The following is a 15,198-nucleotide window of genomic DNA, read 5'->3' on the forward strand; positions in this document are numbered from 1 at the left end:
CTATGTTGTCGTAAATTAATTGACCATGTATGCATGGCTTTATTTCTGAATTTTCTGTTTTGTTCCATTGATCTGTGTGTCTTTATGCCCATATCACACAGTTTTGATTACTATAGTTGTGTAATATAGTTTGAAATCAGAAAGTGTAATGCCTCCAGCTTTGTTCTTTCTCAAGATTGCTTTGGCTATGCAGGGTCCTTTGTGGTCCCATACCAATTTTAGAATATTTTTTTTCTATTTCTGCGGAAAATACCATTGGAATTTTGATAGGGATTGCTTTGAGAAGTATAGACATTTAAAGAATATTCATTCTTCTAATCCATGAACACAGGATCTCTTTCCATTTTTCCTATCTTCAATTTCTTTTATCAATATCTTATAGCTTTCAGTGTGCAGATCTTTTACCTCCTTGACTAAATTTATTCCTAAGTATTCTTTTTGATGCTATTGTAAACAGGATTAACTTAACTTCTCTTTTGGATAGTTTGCCTTTGGTGTATAGTAATGGAACTGATTTTTGTATATTGAGTTTGTATCCTGCAACATTACTGAATTTATTAGTTCTAACAGTATTTTGGTAGAGTCTTTAGGATTTTTTTTTTTCTTTAGGATTTTATATATACAATATCATGCCATCTGCAAATAGAGACAATTTTACTTCCTCCATTCTGATTTGGATGCCTTTTGTTTCTTTTTCTTGCCCAACTGCTCTGGCTAGGACTTCCAGTAAGTATTACATTCAATAAAAGTGGCAAGAGTGGGCATTCTTGTCTTGTCCCTCATCTTAGAGAAAAAGCTTTCAGCTTTTCACCCTTGAGTATGATGTTAGCTCTGGGCTTGCTGTCATATACATATTATTTTGAGGTATATGCCCTCTATACCCAGTTTGTTGAGAGTTTATTATCATGGAAAGATGTTTAGTTTTGTCAAATGCTTTTTCTAAATCTATTGAGATGGTCATATGATCTTTATCCCTCATGTTGTTAATGTGCTGTACCACATTTATCATTACTATTGTAATTTTATTATTAACGTTTTTTTTAAGAAACAAGGAGGAGAGTATCTAAGAGGTCAGAATGTAAGCAGGATTTGATTGTGGGTGATGCAGAGACTACTTAAAGCCCATTGTATGAATTTGGATCACCATCCTAATGGCATGGAAACATTTTAAGGGGAGTTGAGTGACACAATCTGATTTGTCCTTAAAGAGATCATTTTGGCTGCATGATTGAAAATAATTTGAGACCCATTAGGTCTCTTAAGTAAGGAATGATGGTGGGTATCACCATCCACATTTACTGAGGGAGGAAGCTGAAGCTCAGAAAGATGAAGTTACTCATTAACATGGCCTTAAGCTAGTTTGAGCCTTTACTTGTTAAGGTCACTGAGTTAACAAAAAGTGGACGTTAATAACTGGTGGTGGCATTTGAGACCAAATGTGTCTGATTATGAAGTCTGGGCTCTTTACTCCAGTGCATGAACACCATAGTCATGGCCATATGAAAGGCTTGCTGCTTCCAGACCCACTAGGAGCAGCTTCTTGAGGACCTGATAGAAGACCCCTATATGGGGGAAGCCTTTACTTTCCTGGTTTGTTCCAGCTCAGCTCCTCTCACATTGGCGGAAAAATGTTTCTCCAACTGTAATAAACTGGCATCTCTATCTAACAAATCTTCCAGTCTACTCCCAGGCTTACTATTTGCCTTATCCTTCCAGGTTAGGTTCTCTTGGTCCTTGACATCTTGGGTTTTGTTCTGAAAGCCTGTCCATCAATGATTACGGTGGCAGCCCTGTCAGCCATAGCTAACATCTTTATTTGGATGAGGTCCCTCATATTACACTGCATTCTTTGAGATGCTAGTGATAGAAATTCAAATCAAGCTGACTTAAGAAAAAAGGGAATTTTTTTAAACTCATAAAACTAAACCTGTCAAAAGGTATGACTGGATCTAGGTGCTCACATGATGTTGAGAATTCACCTTATTATTAATCTTTCTCAGCACTACTTTTCTCAGCACTAATCTGAGGGTGATTTATTTCATGGCAGTATATCCACTCACTCTAACAGCTCCTAGCTAACATTCCATCCCAGTGTAAGTTTCTTTTGTAGCATCCAATGAAAGTTTCAATAGGAGTTCATTAGGTGTACTTGAGTCACATGCCTATCCTTCAACCAATCACTGTGGGAAGGGGAATAAAATCTCCTCATTGGCTGAGTTAGGACCATATTTCCTCCGGAACTGGATAGGGTAGGATCAGTCTTATTCAAACCAGGTGGACTGAGAGAGTTGGAGAGTGGCTACTCCCCAAAGGTAAATTTAGGTGTTGTTAACCAAAGAAGAGAATTTGGTGATGAGCCTGTAAAAACTTAATAAATATCTGCCGTTCTTACAAACCCCAAATGCTTTTCAGTCTTTCCACCTCAGTCTACTTGATCCCTTCCACCTGAAACATCTTCTCTTTACATTCTACCATAGAAATCTTCATATTCTCAGGCCAGACTCAATTTCTTTTCCCAAGAGAATTTCCTTCATCTCAAGGACAGGCTTCCTCTTACTCTTCCCTTGGACCCCTCTATGCATTGTTTTTTTTTGTTTTTGTTTTTGTTTTTTTGTTTTTGTTTTTGTTTTTTTTTTTGTTTTAGGCTAAAGAAGCTTTGAATTACAGTTATCTGGCCCCTTCCCACCTTTCCTGACTGGGCATGACCTGAGCAGGGACTAGAACATCTGCATGGAATTTTTGCCCTTGAACCAGGCACGGAAGACATACTCACATGACATTTGAAAAATCAGTGATTGCCTCTGATAGAGTCATGATAAAAAATACTCCAAAGACACAATTAGTAATAATACTTTAGTAATGAGTTGAAATAAGATATTTCATTACTCCTCACCCCTTCCTCTTGTCTTTCCTGCTTCTCTACCTCCTCTTTCCCCACTTCATAGAATTAGAGACTCTTCATGATGAGAAAAGCCTTAGGGAACATTCAGTTTAGATCCAGGGCTAGCCTAGACCTAGGTCTTCTGAGAACTGGTTCACTGATCTTGCCATTCTGACTCCTTTTTTCTTTTCTTTCTTTTCTTTTCTTTTCTTTTCTTTTCTTTTCTTTTCTTTTCTTTTCTTTTCTTTTCTTTTTTTCTTTTCCTTTCCTTTCCTTTCCTTTCCTTTCCTTTCCTTTCCTTTCCTTTCCTTTCCTTTCCTTTCCTTTCCTTTCCTTCCTTTCCTTTCCTTTCTCCTTCCTTCCTTCCTTCCTTCCTTCCTTCCTTCCTTCCTTCCTTCCTTCCTTCCTTCCTCTCCTCCTCCTCCTCCTCCTCCTCCTCCTCCTCCTCCTCCTCCTTCTTCTTCTTCTTCTTCTTCTTCTTCTTCTTCTTCTTCATTTATCCTACAACAATCTTGTAAATAAGGTATCCTTTTTTTCTGCTTCATGATGTGGCTAGTGAGGCTCAGAAAGATTAAATGGCTTGCCTTCCTCTGGGTTTCATTTTATAATCCTGCCTTTTATATTTGTCTCATTCCTTTGATCCTCTTAATATGTATGCACCTTTATTTTATTTCCTTCTAGCATGTTAAAAGTGTTTAGGTGAGCCACTTGGAAACAGTTTTTTAAGGAGGTAGTGTGTAAGTAAATGTTCATGTAAAGAATAATGCGCCCAAGGACCCACGGGCCAGAGCTTACTCCCTGCTGCCAGACTGTCCGCACACATGGGAGTTGAGAGTGGAGGTCCCCTGGAGGAGCACAGGAGGGTAAGGTTACACTTGGAGCCGAGAAACAATATGATTCACTTCCCATCACCCTCAGATGCCTTTTTCTTTCCCCACTAGACATGAGCTCATGGAATTCTATTTCACGTTCCTTTCGATAGATTTTCCTTTTCCTGGAGTAAGGTTAAATGGAACCATCATAGGGACGCATTCATCAAGAGCAGCGAATGGACAGTAATAGGATAATTGTGCCGGCCCTGGTACCACAGAGATGATAACTAGCATTGCTTTAAGAATGTGCAGAGGCCGCATTTACGTTTAGGGCAGCCCCTTTGAAAACTTTGGCAAAGGTCCCCAGCGCTGTTTTCCTTCCCGCAGTGTGATGTGAGAACACTGTTACAGTGCGTGCCTTGTTTAAGCACAAGCCAGGCACTGTGCAGCCTGGGAGGTGGATTATGTCCCAGATGATGGTGGAAAGCCTTGGCAGGGATGGATTCAGTTCTTCCAGGCTCAGTGTATATATATTATGATAATGTGTGTTGCCCACAAACTCTGTGGTTATCATACCAATGTAAGGAGCAGTTGAATGTGGAAGACTAACAAATGTTTTGATTATTCATATTCTTGATCTTGACACTCAAGGCCCTCTGTATTTTGGTCCAGACTTCTTTTCCACTACTGCCTTACATATACCTTAAATCCAGAGGTTTCATTCTCTGTACCAACTGCGATCACTTGGGAGTGGCTGCCTGGGACAGTGTTGAGAAGGATTCTGAGGTCATCCTGACTCAGCAAGATGAAGCTCTGTGATTGATTAGTGAAGTCTGCCATGGGTGAGGGTGGTGAGTTAGCAGCACACACGTGTGCCATCCCCATCTCTGTCCAGCACATTCATGTCATTAGATAAGCTACAACTATATACCTCCCTGCCTTTTCTCATCTTCCTCTTTGTTAGGAATTGCTTCCTTGTGGATATCTGTTAACATTCTTCATGGATCATTGCAAACTTCAGCTTTTTGTATAAGGCTATTATTAAGTCCCCCTAAGCAGGCTTCTTCTTTCTTCATCATACCAGCGGTCCTTAGTAACATTCTTAATTAAGTACCATTTTCTGGCTTGAATTAGAGAGCTATATATGTATACCTTATTTCTCTTGCAGGATTTGTAAACTCTACGATGGTAGAAATCAAATCTTTTTTATCTTTATAACCCCATGGCCAGTTGCTCAAAGAGAGTCTAGAATTTGAGAATGGATCTTAGCTCCTTTGCTCTAGGGTCCCCATTTTACAGATGGGAAGACTGAGATTTAGGAGCAGTTAGTTTCCAAAGGTCACACTGAAAGTCAGAAATACTGGTTCTGATGCAGACCCTCTGGAATGTTAGAGCTGGAAGGATTCTCCAAGGCACTTGGTTTAGCTTTGGCAGCCAGGAAGCTCTGAGTGGAAGAACTTCACACTTCCGCTGGCTACTTCCTTATTCTGGGCTTTGATAGTCTAGGTTCATTGTGATCACTCTGTGGAAAACATGAATTTATTGTGAGCCACAACAAATCACTTTTGGAAACAAGCTGGGAACAAACAGTGAACAAATAAAAATAATAGGTATTCATTCTTCTGTGGAAAATTATTGACATTATTCTATGTCCTAGGATATAGTAGTATACAAAACAGCCCAAAAAAACTATGCCCTTTTGAAGTTTAAATTCTAGGAGAATGTTTGTGTGTATGTGTGTGTTTGATTCTACTTCTATTAACTCATTAAATATAAACTATATGTGATAGTTAATACTGTCGTTATCCCCATGTTGCAGATGAGGAAATAAAGGCCCAGAGAGATTAAGAAATTTGCCCAGTGTTGCACAGATAGAAAGTGATGAAGGAAAGATTTGAACTCAAGTGGTCTGGCTATTTACAGACAGAAACTGAGAGTCAGCAAGGGTAGGCCACTAAGTCAAGGCTACATAGCTGATTTAGGGGCACAGTCGGGCTATCTGACTCCCAGCTCTGATTCTTCTCAGGCCACTAGTCTGCCTTTTTTTCCCAGACTTTGGGAAGGAATGGGATAGACAGCATCAATGGGTACGATGGCTTGGCAAGATGTGAGAACACACAATTTCTCTTGCAGAATAGACATGGGCTGTTTGTTTCTTACACTAGCGAGATGGCGGGAGGGTGGGGGACAGACTTCCAACACACCAAATATTACCCTAATTGGCTCAAAGGCCATGATTGTATCAAGTTCCAGAAATTATGAGTGAACCAGACAGTTAGGCCACCGCAGCTGGTCGGCAAATTATTGGCTCAAGTGTTGTAATTATTAAATACAGCAGCAGAAAGAGAGAGAGAGAGAGGGCGCAAGAAGCTCAGACACTTAGTCCGGGATAATTGATCCAAAAATTATGGGTTCCAAGAAGGCCAACACTTGCTTAAATTTAGATTTGGACTCAACTCCTGTCACACGCACACAAATGACTACTGTTTCCTGGACACCCACTCAGCACACACAATCGGCCCCTCAGCTCTGCCAGCCCGCAGGAACAAAAGGGATTTTGATTCTGATTATTTTTAAACTTTAATGACAAATCCTTTCCTTCTCCACATTAAAAAATAAAGGCTGTGCGTAGTACCATTAAGGGACTGCTTGCTGCCGCTTGATTCTCGGAGGCACTTACGTTGTTTAAATTTTAATTTCTGGGTTGAAATTTTTATTGAAAACATCACTATCTTTCTAAACAACAAAAAAAAAAAGTTCCTTCTCTTGCTACTGTACTAGTTTGTTCTTTTACCTGCTCTCACTTCTTCTCCACGGGAGCCTTTCCTGCTTCTCCAAAGCTCTGTGACTCCCAGAAGCCTCCCTCCAGCCCAGTGATCTACACTGTCTTCCTATTTTCCCTGGACAAAAGGTTTTGAGTCATTTTTTTTTCTTTTATAAATGAGAGTTTGTCTTGGGGGCTCGCTGAGGACTTATGTCTGCAAATCCTTGGACCACTGGGGCAGTATCTCTCTAAGGTTCATGTGACTATGCGGATGGTGGTGAAGTGATGAGGAGACCCCACTAACTGAGCACTTCCTGTGTGCCAGGTGCTGTGCTAGGCGTTCTTCCTGTATTCCCATGCTTCAGCACACTGCAGGGGAGCTATTTTTATCCTGTCTTCTAGAGACGGGGTCTGAGAAATGGGTGCCTCAGGGAAGGTGACATGTAATCCGTTAGTATTCTAGAACAACGTTGGCAGTGACAAAGATCACTAGAAGGTGAGGTGGGAAGGACTGAGTGAGATCCGAAGACAGTCATCTTTCAGTAGGTGCTGGAGTAAACCAGGGAGTCTTCATGACAAAGAGAGCATTTGAGCTAAACCTGGAGAGCAGGGTAGGCTTTTGATATACAGAGAAAAGGCCAGAAAATGTCCTTATTAAAGACAAGAAAAGTGGAGGTGTGTTTGGGATTAACTGTTTTGGCCAGTTGGGAAAATGAGGAGAGGAATTAAGGGCAGAAGATTTAAAGATACAGTGGTCAGTTCTTGGCAGGCCTTGAATATTAGCCTAACAGTGATGGTCTTTTCCCCTTGGGCAGAGGAATCCGCCAAGGGTATCCTTCAGGGGAGGAACAACATTGGAATTGCAATTTTGAAAAATCAGTCCAGCAAAGGGTGATTAGGAAAATGGAGGAGGTAAGACAGGAGGCAAGGAGGCCAGAAGAATGGCTATTGAGTTAGACTGTTCCCAGCTCTATTTCTGATCTTGCCATGCTCTTCTTTGGGTCCCAGCCCCTGACCTTGGACTCCCAGGTTGCCCCCTGGTCCCAGCCTGCCCTCAGATAGCTCTCTGCTGCCCCCACCTGGCCTAGGCAGCCCCCGACACAGTTCACTTGCTGGCCTGGCCTGAGGATCCAGCACCCAAGCCAATATCATCACTATGAATAATACAACTGCTGCTACTGGAGTTGAGACTCAAAACATGTACAGTGTGCTGGGCATTATTCAGTCCTTTACAGGTACTAGGTGCTTGACCCTCATAGGAATTCTATGAAGTGGCTAATATCATTACTTTTATTTCTCAGGGAAGGATACTGAGGTATAGATCTGCACTATCCTAGAGCTTTCACAGGAAACTGTCTGGAAGTCTGAAATCCTCACGTTAGAGTCACTTCTGTATAGATCCTGTAGGAGGACCTGGTCAGAGCCCCAGTGAAATGAGGGTGTGGCTATTTTAGGGACCTGACCTGACCTGACCTGGATTAAGCATGAAGAGTTGGTGGATGGGAGAGAATAATCATGTCCAAGGTCCTAGTGCTGAGAACTGGGACCAAAGGGAGAGACAGAGCTTGAGCTTTCAGGGGCAGTGAAAGGCAAGAGTCCTGGAAGACTGATATAGAGAAAGCCAGAAAGAAGTATGAGGAATGCCAGAGCAAGGCTTCAGGCCCCTCGCTGTGACTGGCAGGTGAGTTTGGGGCTAGATTTCTGTGTGTGTTGGTTTCTTTCAACAAAGTTCTCACTGCACAAAGTAATCTTTCTGACTTGACAATAATTTGGGGTTCAGGCTCTGACCCTGAGAAGATTCCTCAGGAAATCTCGGGTTAAGGAAATCTTCAGGTTAAGGAAAACCTGAAGCATCTTCCAAGCTGAGAGTGTGCCCCTGAGGAGGCTGGAGACAGACAGGGCAGTCTTTAATGGAAAGATGCAGGGCATGGGCGCAGCTGGCAGTCAGCAGGAGGGAGCAGCCCAGAGAGGTGTGTGGGGAGCCATACACTAACTTCTCCCACTTTTCAGTTTTGCCTGGGGCCAGCCCTGGGCCAAATGATAGCATTGCTATAAAACAATTCTCAGGAAGGTTGGTTTAGAAGGCAAAGCGTACTCTTCCACAATTAAATACATCCTGCCAAATTAAAGACCTCTCTGGGATCCACTTGAAGTTGTGATCATGTTTCAAGTGCACACAAAGTATCAGACCGCGGATGGGAGTAAGAGCTGGGCATGTGTGGATGTGCACACATTCTCAGTGTCACATCTTCCTTGTGTCCAGTAGGACCTCTCACTTCCCCAAACACTCCTTGGCTTCTAGCTGCTGGCAAAACGCAGCAGCTGCTGAGCCCTCCCAAGATAGGCTAATGAAAGGATGTGAATAAGAGTGGGAAGGAGACCATTCCACGAGTGCTATTCAGGTTATTGTTGGCAAGAAACAGACCATCTTTAGACAAGAGAGGTTTATTGTTTGGATGTGTGTAGACCAGAGCTGGAACCTCCTTATGCTTCAGACCAAGACAGCCTACAAGCCCACTTCTCTCCTGGCCTCACATGGGCTGTGAGGTCCTGTGTTCAAAGCTTCTGCTTCCATCTGCTCCAATGAGATCCCAAGATCAAGTCGGACACATAATTGTGTCTGCATGCTGTAGCCCAAGTTGTGGAGGGAGACCATGTGATTGACTTAGCTAATTACTATTGGTTCCCCTGGAGAATGTCATTTATGACAGCCTTGTGGGGGTACTGTCCACCCAGTGGATAAGCCATCTTGGATGGGATGTCCACCTCTGAGCCAGTTGCTGGTCACATAACATTAAGAACAGCTTATGGCTTCTTCCCTCAGCAGAGTCGCAGACAGGTTGGTTTTAGATAAGAGACAGTGTAGAAACTAGGAGTCAACACCACAAAGACATGCTGAAGACAGGGATCCATTTGATTTTGGTCTCTACACAGGTAGGAGAAGGAATGGAGGAAAGCAGAAAACACATGCACAGAAACAAAAAAGTAATTTCTGGAACCACAAAAAGTCAGAGCTGAAACATACCTTAAAGAGAACCTGGTCAAACATCCCTGTGTTACAAAGGGGGAAAACTGAGAGTCGGAGAAGGAAACTGGCATGAGATCATAAATCAGTTCTTCCTTTATTTCTGGTTGTCTTCTCTCCTTTTAGCCACCCATCTAGGAAAAGTGATTTCTTAAAGCAGATGATTTAATGGGTCAGCTAACCTCTTTATGTATAAAAGGCAGGTCTGAGCTGTTCCTGGGATTCACTGAGAAATGTTTACGTAAAGACTTGTCCAGGGAGGACATTTAAAGTAGGATTAGGAGTTAAGTGTAAAAAAGATCAAACCAAAAGAAATGAAAGAAAAAGTTAGGGCAGCCCGGGTGGCTCAGTGGTTTAGCACTGCCTTCAGCCCAGGGTGTGATCCTGGAGACCCAGAATCGAGTCCTGCATCGGGCTCCCTGCATGGAGCCTGCTACTCCCTCTGCCTGTGTCTCTGCCTCTCTCTCTCTCTCTCTCTCTCTCTCTCTCTCATGAATAAATAAATAAAATCTTTAAAAAAAGTTAAATTTTGATTACACAAACTGAATTAGGAATGGCTTTATAATCTTAAAACCAAACACCAAAAGATTGATATGCTTGACTACATAACAATATAATACTTCTGTATGTGAAAATTAACATAAACAAATTAAAGCAGAAAAACTGGGAAAATTGGCACAAATGTCAAAGGATTAATATCTTTAGTATGGAGATTTCATAAAAATTTGTAAGGAAAAATATGTAAGTTCTTAATGGATAATGGGGAGAGGATATGAACATGCATAAGAAAGAGGAAATATGTGATTGATAAACCTTTGAACAAAGTATCTGCTGTATTGTTGAGAGCAACAAAAATGAAAACAGCCAGATGCCCTCCCCCACCCTCTTTCCTAACCAAATTAGTAGCTCCTTCACACAGTACCTAGTGCAGGTATAAAGACAAGGAAATAACCACCTTCCTGCACTGTGGAGAGGAACTGACAATAACATACTCATTTTGGAGAATAATTTGGGAATAGGTATCTGGGAATTTGTCATAAGAAAATAATCTAGAATTCAAAAATGTTCATTAAAGTATTATCATAAGGAATAATTAGGAAAGCTTCTCGTACCACCACAGAGGAATGTTTAAGTAACACATGGTTCCTCTATATGCAAGAATATACAGCTGTGAGATTATCTCCAACAACCTGTGGCAATGCTAACCCCACGGTGTTCAGTTGAGCCTGTGTACGTGCAGTGTGAATACAGGCCTGTACAAAACAAGGCACAGCAGAAAAGCATGCATGCCAGAATGTTTGTTTCCTCTGCTTAATGGACATTCTGGATCATTCTATTTTTATTTTATTTTATTTTTTCCTTCTCTCTGCAATCAAAATAAACATGTATTATTCTTATAACATAAACAAAATAAATCAGAATAATGGGTTGTGGGAATTCATTTCAACTTGAGTGCAACGAATAAAAGAAATTGAGAGAGCAAAGAAAGAAACATGCAAGGCAGTGTGTTGAGTCTCCCATGATGTGCCAGCCTTGCAATTGGGCAGGAACTGATCCCACTCCAACTCTGTGGCTGGGCCCTGATTGCTGTATGTCAGTCAGTATAACCCACCTCCCCACCTTGCTGTAATTTGGTTTTTGTAACACAGGCTAAAGCCAGAGAGACTGTGACTGTTATTCTGGGGTCCCAGTAGAGTGAAACGAAGCAGTTTGAACTGATAATTTGTGGGATCCCTTCTCTCTGAGGAAGCACGTGGCCCCAACTGCTGCTAGTCACCATCCTGAAAACTTGAGGGAAGCCAACCTGAAAGCAAAGCCAACACCAAGAGGAGGGCAGGACCTAGAGGGCTGCAGAGGGACATCGCTGCTACTCCCCTTCCTAGAGCTTTTCTATTAAGTGGACTTACAGTGAATTACACTGGTTTGAATTTTTTGGTTTACATTTAATACTATTATTTAGAACTCTAAGACTGTCTGATTTAGGGGAGGCATCAGAGATTACTTACTTCCCATGAACAGATTATACTGGAAATAGAAAAGAATGTAGGAAAAGGTGGGGCATGTGTCTGACTTCACTACTGGGAGAAAGGAGCCTGAGAAAGGGACCTGGAAACCTATATAAGTCCTGGAAACATGTGATGTAAGGCAGAGGTAGAAGCACCTCCAGGAGAAGCCCTTTAAAATGAGGATCAGCACAACCCAAACACAGCTTTATCACTTCTCATCTTACTCCATCTTATTGTCCTAATGGTCCTGCCAAATCATGCAAACTGGAGGAAGAATGATGTCTCCTGAGAGAGATGTTTTTGTTTTCTCTTGACACACTAGCCAGACCCTAGATGGTCTCTGGAAGTTGGGGTGTGCTCAGCTGGTTATCTGGATGAACCCTGATGCCACCAAACATACAGTACCTTCCCTCATATTCGGGTGCTCTGCTGGTGACTAATCCACCAAAGAGCACCCAGTTAGGGATGAAGGCAGGGCAAGCTTTGCAAGATCTGTGTAGTCCCTGACTTTGTATTTGAAAGAGAAAACTCTCAGTTCTGGATTTGAGGAAGAAAATCCTCAGCTCATCTAAGCAATTCTCACTTTGAAATTAAATACAAGTTGCTGCCCAGGTTTTGCTAGAGTTGAAAACACATACACACACACACTCACACACACACACAAAATGCAAACAGTGATTTCCCCATTTGATACTAGAGTTTCTAGGAGACATCTGTGTATCTGATAGGTCTTCTCACTTTACTAAATCACCCAGATGAACTCAACCATTTATTTAGACATTCATTTACCAAAGGCTTATTGGGGACCTACTGTGAGCCATACATCGTGATAAGGCTCTGGAATATAAGAATAAATAAAGCAAATAAAATATATTTATTCAGTCTCTATTATGTGCCAACATCATAGCAAGCACTTGCTTATGTTATTCGTTATGTTTAATCCAGTGAAATAAGCCTATAGCTCAGCACTATTATTTATTTCAATTTTACAGATAAGGAAACTAAACATTCAATAGGTAACTTTGCTATGACCATACAGCCTCCAAAAGGAGGCTTATATCAAGTGCCTAGCATAAAGAAATTCAACCAACTGTAGTTCCATCCTTCACTCCTTCATACTAGAAATGACAGCATGGTTACCCAGATTAGTTACAAGACCTGCCACATGTTGATAATTTCCAAGATTGAATAAAATATTTAGCCTTGCCTTCTGATCCATTTTTTCTACATTGATTTACTAAGTTGAATAATTTTAGTACTTTTGTCTACCACTCTAGTTCTATTAGTCAGGATAGACTAGGGTATGCTACAATAACAAATTATCTCTGGAGCCTCAAAGGCTTAATAACATCGGAGCTTATTTTTCACTCACTAGATGATCAACACTAATCCTCAGGGGGCTTTACTCCATGTAGTCAACTTAAAAGCCCAAGTTGACAAAGACCCCACAGTCTTTTAACTATATAATCTGGAATGCAAGGTCTCTAAGAGTCCTGTGGAGATGGAAGAGAGAGATGGAGGATGAACATATGTTTTTCACTGCTGTCAATTGGAAGCGACATGTGTCACTTCCACTCATGATCCTTTGTTCTGAGCTAGCTGCATGGTCCAAGCCTAACTGTAGGAGAAGCTGGGAAAGGGAAAGAGGTTGTGAATTTTCATTGAACTCCACTTGCTTTGTTACAGTAGTGATGGTTATAGAAAAACTTAAAAAAAAAAAAAAAAAAAAAAGATGTGGGATCTCTGGGTGGCTCGGTGGTTTACGGCCTGCCTTTGGCCCAAGGCGTGATTCTGGAGTCCCGGGATTGAGTCCCGCGTTGGACTTCCTGCGTGGAGCCTGCTTTTCCCTCTGCCTGTGTCTCTACCTCTCTCTTTCTCTCTGTGTCTCTCATGAATAAATAATAAAATAAAATATTTAAAAAGAAAAGATGTGTTTTTTTTTTTTTTTTTCTGGTTAAAGTCTCAACTTCTCCTTGATAAATGAAGTCATTCTTCTTTGTATTAGTTCTCATGACAGTCATTGGCTTCAGGTTGGAAGGTCTGAAGGTCATCGCAGAAAGGTCTCTCGTACTCGGGGTCTTCAAATAACAGAGCTAGAGGAATCTCAGAAAGAACTTCCAGGTCAACCTTTACATGGAAATTGGTGCTCAGAATTTGTAAGTGACCCACTAAAACATACGTGGGTTTGGGTTTTTTCCCCCGCCTTGACTCTTGCTACTTTAACAAGATGGTGACAAGAAAGCTTCTATCAGTTCTTGGCATGAAGTAGGCTAGAGCATAGATTGTCTGTTCATGGAAGATAGTCCTCCCTATCCACATTAACTGTATAGGTAAATAGGCTTTTTCTGTGTGTGTTTCTAAATCAGTTTCTCTAATTTGGAGACCCAAAGCATGCTGTACCAGAATCATCTATGGTATTCATTTCCTACCCTAAATTACTGAATATGTGAAAAAAGGCTCAGGGATCTTTAACAATGCCTTAGTCTTTGACATTAAGCCCAAGAAAACCTTATCCTTTTGTTTATTATGGTCCATTCATGAGCACAGCAACTCCGGGTCTGGGCGGGATGAAGATGGGATGGCTGTGTGTGATTGCAAAGACTGGCCTTCAAGAGCCACCATCTGCAGGATTCACTGAGGAGAAGCCTGTTGGGTCGAGGTGGCCCTAAAGTAGTGGAGTCACCTAGGGTCTGCCCTTCCTTGAAGAATCACATTGGCCTGTGCCAGAGATGAGACAAGCCAGACATTATTTAGCATGCACCAGTAATGCCAGGGACAAGGAAGTAGGCCAGTGCTTTGTGGTGGTGCCATGTGGCAGGGAGAAGTTTTGCCAGCAAGGCTAGTTGCTGAAGAGCAAACATAAGAGCACTTTCTCAGAAGTAGGTGTCTTGCAGACCCCTTTTAGACTGAGCCCTCAAGGTTCTTAGAAAAGTGAAGGGTGGAGTGCCCAATAGTATGATGCTGAATATCTTTTTATCTGGTGGCTGGAAACTGTGGCCTGTTTGAAATTGAGTTTGGGGAAATGAAAGAGATATGAAGGAACCTGGCCCAGGGAGCTGTGGAGAAATTCATCTGATTATAACCAGATGGGCAAGTTGAGATCCCGACAGGCTTACCTGAGCTAAAACAATGTAGGTAGCAGAGCAGGCTTCACACCCAAATCTCCTTACTTCTACTTCAGTGCTTTTGCTATAGAGCCAAGTTAGTCGCAGCAAAATTTCAAAAGTCTAGAAAGTCTCAAGGTTTAATTCCAGCCTCTTCTTCTTCTCTACTACCCACTTCTTGTTTCTTTTCTTACCTTTCTCATCTTTCTTTTCCTGCATCTAATTCAAACAGACTACCCGGAACTAGGCAGGGATAGCCATGGGCAGAACAAAGGTAAAGAATATACCTTGGAGGGATTCCTGGGTGGCTCAGGGGTTTGGTGCCTGCCTTTGGCCCACTGTGAGATCCTGGAGTCCCAGGATCAAGTCCCACATCAGGCTCCCTGCATGGAGCCTGCTTCTCCCTCAGCCTCTCTCTCTGCCTCTTTTTCTGCGTCTCTCATGAATGAATGAATGAATGAATGAATGAATGAATGAATAAATAAATAAATAAATAAATAAATAAATAAATAAAATATAGGAAACTTAGGGACATTTGTACAACAAAATTGTAGTGATGATATCCAAGATGGCAAATTAATACAGATGAACTCATTTGGTATGTAT

General features: G+C 41.7%; 1 long non-coding RNA gene across 10 annotated transcripts in view; it reads left to right on the forward strand.

Moving 5' to 3' along the window:
* The window catches only part of LOC140614740 (uncharacterized), a 141,872-nt gene that overhangs the window by 84,932 nt on the left and 41,742 nt on the right, over window positions 1–15,198 (forward strand). For 2 of the 10 annotated variants that reach the window (XR_012015526.1, XR_012015528.1), the window contains one exon: window positions 13,494–13,644. The exons of 6 other annotated variants lie outside the window; for them this stretch is intronic. This is a non-coding gene — a long non-coding RNA (uncharacterized lncRNA). The remainder of the gene's footprint in view (window positions 1–13,493; window positions 13,645–15,198) is intronic. 2 more of the 10 variants (XR_012015527.1, XR_012015529.1) reach the window with 1 other exon arrangement.

This window comes from Canis lupus, chromosome 23, assembly GCF_048164855.1.
Source record: "Canis lupus baileyi chromosome 23, mCanLup2.hap1, whole genome shotgun sequence".
Classification (NCBI taxonomy): domain Eukaryota; kingdom Metazoa; phylum Chordata; class Mammalia; order Carnivora; family Canidae; genus Canis; species Canis lupus.